This window comes from Camelus bactrianus, chromosome 3 (assembly GCF_048773025.1).
Source record: "Camelus bactrianus isolate YW-2024 breed Bactrian camel chromosome 3, ASM4877302v1, whole genome shotgun sequence".
In the NCBI taxonomy this organism is placed as follows: Eukaryota; Metazoa; Chordata; class Mammalia; order Artiodactyla; family Camelidae; genus Camelus; species Camelus bactrianus.
Window position 1 is genome coordinate 18,606,329 of NC_133541.1, and position 10,664 is coordinate 18,616,992.

At 32.5% G+C, this 10,664-nt stretch overlaps 1 pseudogene; it reads left to right on the top strand.

Moving 5' to 3' along the window:
• Window positions 1-9,453: 9,453 nt before the first annotated feature.
• On the top strand, window positions 9,454-10,129 carry LOC105069466 (protein lin-37 homolog pseudogene; annotated as a pseudogene).
• The last annotated feature ends 535 nt before the right edge of the window (window positions 10,130-10,664 follow it).

Consider the following 10,664-nt stretch of genomic DNA (forward strand, 5'->3'; position numbering starts at 1 on the left):
AGATAGACCCAGAAAGAGGCTGGAGTCTTTTCCTATGTTTTAAAATTTTAAAACATTCCACAGATTTAGAATCCTAGTTCATCACACTTTTTAACACTTTAGTGTGGGACATTTTAAATATGTACAAAAGTAAACACAGTAACATGTTCCTTTTCTCTTCCACATCACATAGGTTAAATAATTATTAATTCCCAACATTTTTAAAACCTAAAAATGGGAAAATAAATTATTAATAGTATCAAATATTTAATAAATAAATTTCCAATACTGTCAATTGCAAACACTATTTTTTTTGAATCAGAATCCATAAAAGTTCACACATTATAATTGGTTGATATATTTTTCAGTATCTTTTAATGTATTGGTTATGACTCCATGTCTTTATTTCATCTAATAATTTATTTTTTGATATAAGTGAATTACTGGCCTTACAGTCTTTTCATAACCTGCATTTTTCTGATTGCATCACTAGGTGTTCACTATGTGATTATATGTCATCTACATTTTGTGTAAATGCATATTCGAATCTATGAGTCATCAAAAAATTTAAGCTTTATATTTTAACATGTCTATTTTATAGATGGCATTTTGTTTTTCCTTTATAAAGCTATTATTTTCTGATTATTTCTTTATCATTGATGTTATCAGCCCACAATAATGCATTTGGGATTACAAAATCATTCCTTCTTAATTTATTAGCTGAAGGAAATTGAAAGAGAAATTACTTAATCTACTTTTTAGCCCTCCTGTTGTATCATTATTATTGTTATTATTATTAGAAAAAAATTAGCAAGAGTGATTTTATTCCCAACCAGTATCTAGTGGTGACCAATTATTTTCATTTCTTTTCATTTAGTGTCATTATCTTATTACTGTTTTTTATAATTTGGTATGTTTAAATTAATTGCAGTCATTAAGCTTATGAATCCTTAAGTTTTTCCATCATTGACCTGTGAGAGACACGTGACATAGGATCTTCCTGACTCCCTTTAGCACCTCAGTTAATATGGTCTTAATATGGTATTCATTTTGACAACCTTCTTGCTGTATTCTTTAAAAAATATTTCAGTCTCACCTTCTAAATTGCCTTTTCCATATATATAATTATTTATATCTTCAATTAACCATTTTTATTTTTAGTGAAAATTATAATTTGGATATCATAGTATGGACCCTAGGCTAACCCACTGATACTTGGTTAGGCAATGTTTTGAATCCTCAGTGGACTTATCTAGGATATAATTTTAATGGTGAAAATAAAACATTCATTTATTAATCAAAAAATACATACAATACAAAGGATATAGAACATGCATCTCAGGTCCCATAAAAGATACTGTCTTTATCATCTTTAGTTCTGTCAAGAAAGCTATTCTTGCAATGAGGAGGATTCCAAAGAAATCCTGACTCACATAAAAGAAGTAAAAGATTTCTGGTCTTAATATATTGGGAAAATCCTTTCTTGATACCAAAAGCAAGTGTGTTAAATATAAACTAATTTGTCTAAGCAGCATCTCCCCAAAATGTTCTGCAGAACACAGTATCCACAGGATGTAAATAGCTATAACACAATGAAACATTTCTAAAGACAAAAAAAGCTAAAGAAAAAATAAAAAGAAAGAAAACATAGTTAATGCGGATTTAAACAGTCTTCTTTATTGCAGGGCTTCTGTCCTGTGATTTTCCAAAGAGGAAGATAAAATATGCTGTGTGGTCAAACTTGATAAAGCATCTGAGCTGTACTGTGAAGTTCAGTTGACAATAGTCACACTATATGAATTTAAGTATAAATTAATTAAAATCAAATAAAATTAAAATTCAGACACCTGGCCAAGATGAAGTAACAATGACCAGATTTACTCTCCCACCTGAAACAACCCAGACAACAAACAAAATATATGAATAACAATTTTCGGGACATAAAACAGTACAGTAAACATTCTGAGAGGCTGGAAACAAACCATGGGAGCCCTCCAATTACCCCAACTTACTGCCTAAGAGTTTCCACATCCTGGCTCAAGGACGGTGAACCCTGGCAGAACCCACGGTCCCTTACCCGGAGAAAAAGCTGAGAGTCTAAGGAGATAAAGGCAGTGAGATTTTTGCGATGCTGAGTGCTGAGATGAAAGACCTGCCCATAAAGAGAAGACAGAAGATCTCACTTGAGTATTAAGCTCAGTATTACTGATCAACAAAGAGGTGTGAAGTAACATCCTGAGGCCAAGAAATAAACACACAAAAGGATGAACAGTAACTCCCTGGAGATCACACAGTGTCAGGAATAATGCCTCTTCTTACCAGCCATACATACACAGGCGAGCACACGTGCACTCACACAACCCCGTGTATACACAGAACTGGGGAATAAGCATATGAGACTATGTTCAAAATCATTAGGGAAATGCAATTAAGAGAAGTAGATACAAATTTACCCACTCAAATAGATAAAATTGAAAAAGACTGAGAATACCAAATATTTCTGAGGATGTAGACTGACCAGAACTCTCAGTTATTTAACATACAGTTAGCTTAGGTCCCAGCAATTCCACATTTAGGTGTTTACCCAAGGCAAATAAAAACATAGTGCATAAAAAGATTTGTAAATGAATGCTTATAGCAGATTTAACCAGAGTAGATCCAAACTGGAAATAATGCAAATGCCTGTAGTAAGTAAATGGATAAACACATTGTAGTTTAATTCATACAGCTTAAAACATGCAGAATAAAAATTGAATGAACTACTGATACCTGTAATAACATTGGTGAATCTCAAAACATTAAGTTGGGTGAAAGAAGGCAGATACTAATAGTATGTAATATACATTTTTAACATTTTTTTGGTTAGAAGTTCTATAAAGGAAAAATATGTGCATTTCTCTGAATGTAAAGTATATTGGGGAAGTGAGACATTTTTACAAATATGTGTGTGTGCATTTTATCAAATCACAAACCCTTCTTTGACACAGCTAAATTATTTTTATTATTTGATTGTTTTAAATCTCCATTAAAACATATGATGAAATAGCAGTGACTCAGATTTTATGCCTCTGTGTAAAATTCTCCTTTTCCCTTCTTTTGTAGCCAGATTTGTAAAAATAATATGATTTTTACATAGCTGGGTGATAGTAATTTTAACAAACCTCCTGCTGGCAATGGTGGTTTTTATTTTAAAATATAGAATGAAAGTGTGGGCTCTGTTACTAATTATTTAGAGAGAAAATCTAAAAGGTGCATACACACAAAAATGAGTCATATACATGTAATAAAAAACATACATAAAGTCCTCTCCATTCATGGTAGGGCCTTGGTACTTCAGAAAGATTTCTTCAAAGTATAGCAAACACTGAAAAAAACCCAAAAAACAAAATGAAACCCAATTTTAATTTATTGCAGCCTCATTCTGAAAACCGATATCAGTCTAAAAGGAAACAAAAACTTCCACACAAAACTAGTAAAGCTAGAATTATTTCCAAAGGCCATCTAAGAAAACTACCCAAAATAATTTTTTAAATCTAACTTGGAGATCATATCCATGCTATTTGGGCACAGCTCTAGATTACAAAGCAGGTTACATTGTTGAAGTAAACATAAATATGATATTTTAGCAAAGTAAATAATAGTAATTTTGCTCATTTTGCAAATGATACATGATGCTGAGCATAGTAATAACATTTCTCCATCTAGGCTTGAGAAAATGCAATAAATCTTTCTGTGTGTGAAAAGGAGTATTCACAAGTAAGATAATTGAAGTGGCTTCAGGAGGTAAAATAGGATGATGGTGGGGTAAACATTACAGGGAGACAGATTTCAGCTTGGTTTCAGAAGAATCTCTTGCTGGCCCAAACTGGATCAGAGTATATTAATAGCTGCATTGGTGAAATCTACATATTTGATAGGATCCAGTACCTATAATATTACCCTTCCTGGGCATGTCTGGTATTATAGAAAAAATATTGTTTATGTTTTTGTCTTAATATCTCAAAAAGTATTGCTCTTGCCATATGTCAGTGTCTCTACTTTCCTTAAAATATTTTATTATGTGATACATTTCTATATGCAAATATTAAAATTCTAAGGAGTCTATACTTCCATTTTCTGTTTCATTTCAAGAAAATACCAGAGCATCTTGACCAATAAAGGTAGACTAAAAGAGAAGGAAGTAAAGATTTTAAAGTGCTTTTGTTTCCTTTACTTTTACTATTTTTCTCTTGTTAAATTTTCCTAGTTCTGTAAAAATTTTCAAAACAAATGCACTGTTGTTGAGTAAGAGTGTTTAGGGTATGGGTAAATTGTCATGCCATAGCTTTCTCCAGTATAATCCCAAACTGAGAGAGAACGTGTGAAATGGTTTGTATTTGCTAGAGCAGAAAGAGTCCTCCTACTTCTCAACTAGATAACTTGGCTCTCTTTTGTTCTGGGAGCTGCATAGATACCCTTTAGGCCAAGGAAGTTATTCTACATTATACTGACTTGAAATATTTATTATGAAGATTTTGACTTATTTTAAATAATATCATTAGTTCTTAAATTAATATTTTGTGATATATAAATTATGTTTCCTGTTTAATATAAAAAAAAAAGAAGCATAAAGAAGATAGAGTAGTTTGCCCACTACATAGTAAATAGACAAAGTTTGAAATGTAAATCTTTGCCTCTGGAATTGTCACTTTTAAGTATTACTTTTAATTATATACCCAATATTTTATATTTCATTCTAATGGTATTGTCTTTATTTTCCTAATGTTGTTTTTATATTTTTATACTTACAATTATTCTGAATTAATTTTTTAAATAATTCAACTGGGATTATTTTGTTCTTTTGTATAACAATTTAGTAATATTTCAAAGGCTTATATCTATATTTACCAATTAATCCTACTCTATAATATTAAATTAAGATTAAATCTTTTGTAATATTAAATATAAATGTTAAATTAATATAAATATTAATAAATCTCTTAGGAAAGTCATGCCAAAAGAAAATGCTGAAGTTAATTGATATGCCTTAAAAAGAACTTACAAATAATATTTTGAAAATCTATTTTTAAAAACATGGTTCTTTGATGATGGTTGTGATGATAGTGATGATAGCATATCAAAAGATGATATCAATGTCCAAAGGAAAACTTTAATCATCTAGAGTAGGGAGAGATATCAAGAAAATTATCTATTGTTTGTCTGTTTGGTGAGGTTAATACGATAATTGCCAATTTTTTCTCTACTTCAGTGTTTCTAAATATTTAGTGAATAATAAATATTACCTTCAAATGAAAACAACAAAAAATATAAAAGTTATTTAAAAATTTTAAAGTTAGTCATATATTTTTACCAAAGTACGGAAATTCTAAAATTTGATTAAATAAATAAAATTATTAAAGTTATCAATTTTGTATAAGATTTTTGAATATAAAAACATGATATAGTTTCTTTAAAATTAGTTAAATATGATTTAAGAAAAATAAATCTAAAGAGATGCTGACAAATATTTTATCAAGTATTAATAGAGTTGATTTAAAGATGCAGTTTTTAAATATAAAATAAAAGCAGATAGACTCTAAGCTGTGCCCCCGCCATATGAGAGAAAGACAGAGGCAAAAAGAAAATCAAAGATTTCCTAAAGCTTTGATGACAAATCTTATGGACTGAATGACATTTCCATATAGTCCTGTATCAATATTTTATGTAATATAAAATAATTTAAAACATTTCTCATTTTATTAAAATATTTCTTATAATTTTATTATTAGCGCTTTGCTTAGGAAAATGGAAAAGTAAAATAATTACAATTTAATTAAAACTAGATTATATTTGATTTTTAAGCATTATTAGTTTTGCAAGATACCTAGTCATAAAAATATGTATGTAGTATGTATGTATGTGTGTTACAGAACATGCAAGAAAACATCAGTGGTATAGTTTTAAGGTTTAGGATTCCGAAAGTAGAATCTTCCTTAAAAGAAAAGAAAGATTGGGTATGAATGACAGTGGTAAGGTGTAGTAGAGTGTTGCTGTGCTAGCTTGAATTTTGTTTTTTCAGGTGATGCTTTGCAATGTTTGCATCCCTGTGACTTACCATGTAAAACACACGGTTAAAAACGTAGATCAGCAAGAATGAAGTCCTGGTTCAGGATCATCTTGCGGGAGAAGTTCACTTTCTTATAAGCACTCTTTGATACAGGTATTTCAGAAGAGGAAGGTTAGTGTTAAGGAAAGTTAATTCTACATTTTTGTGTAGTTTAATCATCAAATAGGCTTTACATTTTACAAGTATATGGTTTATTTATTTCATATGGAAGTATGAAGTTGAAATTTTTAAATGATTTTGTATTTTTTTTAATTTTATTTGGGATGATTCTTCTTAGAATGTGAACTGAAATACAAATAAGTCTAAAAAGTAAGGTTTCCTCTGGAAGCTTGATGTATATTTCACAAGCACCCACAAAGTGTTATGAAAATAGGAATATCATGTAAGGTACAATTCCATACCATTTATTGAAGCTATAGATTAAATATTAAACGATGCTCATTCCTTCTGAGACATAGAATTGCTTTATTATTTTACTGAATTTTTAACACCCCGTGAAATGTGGAAGGTGGAGATGCCTAGAAATTCATATTGGCCAATGTCTTCTAACAATCTGCTCTGGGAAATCTGTGGTATTTTGCAGCATATTTCAGCTGTATTCCAGGCTTGAAATGTGGTTCAGTAGTCAGTATAAGCAATTGGTACATCATGACCATCTGGCATTTTTTGGCAAAGTACAGTCCTAATTTCATGATGCTGTAGGAAATAGTGACATATGCTTAGTGCAGCATTCTATCCAAAATGAATAAACCAATTCATTGTAATCCTGAAATTATAGTTATCTTGGTATGGCAAGTGTTGTAGAACATCTTTTTACCGTGTGTGTGTGTGCCTGTTGAAAATCTTTTAAAAACAACACGTTTCCACTTTTATATGAAAGAAAAATAAAAGCTATTTGAGGCACATGTACACACACAAAGCAAACCAAAATCATGGAAAGTTTCAAAGGGAATAAAGAAGAAAAAAAAAAAAGATTCTCTCTTCACCACTCTTAAACAGTTTCTCAGTCCAACTACTCAGAAATAAGTGTGAAGTATTTTATGTATTCTTCCATATACATCCAGATTATACATAGATGTGGACATAATTGAGAATTTATTTTAAACACATTCAAAATTGAGAATGTATTTTAAATAAGCAAGAGTATGCTCTGAATATATCTGCAAATTTGCTTTATTTATCTAATATAAATTTTCACTTTTTAACATCAGTATATATACTGAGAGAGAGAAAATTGAGAGGGGGAGAGAGAGAGAGATCTACCATGATCTTTCATTTCTCTATGGTTCTCCATTTTATGGCTGTTTTAAAACTACAGAATTTACCTACTTCAACCTATATTATTAGTCACTAACGTTGTTTCTAGGATGTTGGTGGGGCAATTATAATTACTATGTCAGCATATCTGTAAATATGTATCTGTGCCCTTGGCGGAGTAGATTACTTTAGATTACTTTCAAAAGTAGAAGTGAAACTTCTCTCCCAAATATAGTACTGGATACTTTTTGAACAAAATAAATAAACTGAATAGACCCACAAAACTGGATGATTTTTATTTTAGTGTATGTATTATACTCAGACACAGATACAACAAATATTGAACATCTATCATATTTTGACATTATTGTGGATACACTATGTTACAACATTAAATATAAATATACTTCAGCCCTCTTTAGCACTTGCATTTTTTAAATATAAGCCCACTCTGTCGAATATTAGTATGTGAACAAATATTTATTTGGCTGTTAATTGCATGACAGAGATTGTATGTCTCCCTAATCTCACATTTTCTGTGTCCCAATTTAAAAAAAAAAAGGTATTTCTCATGTACAGTATATTTTTATTCATTTCTTTGGATTTTAGCAACTACATTCAGGTATGCCTAGTTGTGATTTTCTTTTTATCAATTGTTATAAAGTTTTATTGAGCGTCAGGAATCTGGGGGTTAATGTCTATCATGAGTTTTAGAAAATGTTTCCCTGGTGTTTCTTCAAATAATTTCACTAAAATTATATGTATTTTAGATTCTTTTTTCTTTTCCTGCTTCTCACATGTTTTTTACCTTCCCCCATTTTTTTACTGCACTGTTTATTCTCTTTTCCCTTTACTTTTCTGTGTCCAGTCCAATAATCTTTCTTCTGTTGAGTCTAGCTTGGTTTTTTTTTTTTTTTTAATTGAAGTGTAGGTTGATTTACCATGTTGTGTTCGTTTCCGGGGTACAGCAAAGTGATTCGGTTATACATAAAGCGGAAAAGGAGTAGCCTGCTTTTAAAAGGACAAACTGAATTCCTAACTTCATTTTAAATTCTAAAACTTCCATTTGAATCATTTTAGATATTGAATCTCTTTTAGATACTGTAATGTCAACACAAATAATCAGTGAATAGTCTACACTAAGAAATAGAAGAGAATTATACAAGACAAGCTGAGGACTAGCTCAGGAGTGCAGCCTCCACCAAAGAAGAAAGTGCTCCAGAGAAACCTGGTTTTCAGCGCAGTTTTGTACCTTGTCAGAACAAAACACATACGTCAGACATGACAGGGTGCATCCCTTCCAGGTTTCCACAGAGACGCATAGTTACAGATTAGCATGTACATAGCTGGTCAGCATGGGCCCAGGAAGGGAACCCTATCTTGGAAGGCATGCTGGCATCGGTTTCATAGGAAGGAAGATATTTCTCCCTATCTTCAAAGCGTTCATCCTTTAATGGTTAAAGCAGATGTACAATGTATGTTTGACTGGCCACACATCAGGCTGTTCTGGTTCACATAAAGTTCAGGCCAAATTGTGTAAGCAAGAATGGCTTCCTGATACCCCAATACACAAAAATTTCTTCCATTACAAATTTTCTCCTGAAAATCTCTATTATGTTTTCAGGGCATAAGAAAATTAAATCCTCCCTTGAAGATGGTAAAATCATCCAAATCTCAATATCTCAATAGTATTTCATGTGTATCATCCAATACTGAATAAAAATTGGATCATATAGGCCAACGGGTACTTCTGACCTGCCCAGTGCTGGTCCAGTGACACCACCACACACTGTGACAAAGCAGAGCTGAAAATGCTGCAAATATTTCATAAATGAGAGCTACCTGAAGTTGCTTCTGTTTCTCACTGCTTTAATAATCACTGTTTCTATTAGGTTATATTTGACTACTAAATCCCGTATATTTGAACCACTTTTGGGATAGCAACAGCTGTATGCCAACATTCTTTGCCATGGTTATCACTTCCTGTGATGTGTTTAACAAATATTTGTGTGCCTGATCATATTTTCTTCATTCTTTTCTCTAACTTTTATTGTTTTACAACTCTATGTATATTTATTTTTGTGTATAGTGAGACCCAAACTAAATTCCCAGTACAGGTGACAGTAGAGAAATCAGAATTGAAGATGGCTAAGACCAGGAACAAACTGGATGCGGTGTCTGCTGGAGAAGTTACATGGACAGGGAGCATCTGGATGAGGAAGCCTGGAAGACCCACTTGCACGCTCACAGCAAGGATTGCGCGATCATCACAGCCACTGTCAAAAGGCCATCTGCCCACATCTACCACCAGCAAACGAGGAAGAGGAGGAAGATAGATGATGGGCTGGCAGAAGGAGGACTGCAGAGAACCAGTACATATGTGACCAAGGTGTTTGACCAGAGCATGGATTTAGCTCAGTGCAAGGAGAACACACTGCTGTATCCAATCAGTGGCACCTGGATGGGCAACGGCGGCTCACTGGGCAAGTATCAGTGCTCTCCCACCTCACTGCTGACCCCAATCTTTGGGCATGCAGAGGGTTCAGAGGTCACCAAACAGCAAAAGTCATTCACCTATAACCCCTGGGCCACCTGAAGATGCCTGTAGGTTCCACAAACCTTCCCCACTGCAGCTGGAGACCCAGGACACCCATGATGATGAGCCCAAGTCTGAGCCCTCCACAGCAACATGAAAAACTGGAAATGCATTTGGCAGAATCAAAGGAGGCATCTCATTGGAGCCAGCATCCTTGCTTACAAAGCATGAAGATACAGTGGGAGATGTAAGAGCAACAGTGATGCCCCTTGTCCCCCCACACCAATAAACATTTTCCTTCTTTAAAAAATAAGATCAAAATAAATTTTTCAAAGTAAAATTTCCATATAGCCATGCACTTTCACTAGGACCATTTATTTAAAAGACCATTATTTCCCCAGTGAACAGCAGTGGCCACTTTGCCTCAAGTCAGGACAATATGTACATGCCAATCTGTTTTTGGAATGCCTATTCTATTCAGCCTGTCTTTTGTCTATTATAGTTAGATTTGAAATGTGTTGTTTTCTTCTTTTCAAGATTTCCTTGTTTTTTCTGGTCACCTTGCATTTTCACATGAAAAACAGAATTATATTCCTATTCACACACAGACACAGAGGCTGGTTTTGATTGGAATAAAAATCAGTTTGGAGAGAAGACACATTTTAACATTATTTTAACATGAGACTTCTAACCCCAAAATATGGTACATCTCACCATTTATTTTGGCCTTTTTAGTTTCTCAGAGAAATAATTTTTGGTTTTCATTTTATATAACTGAGACATTTT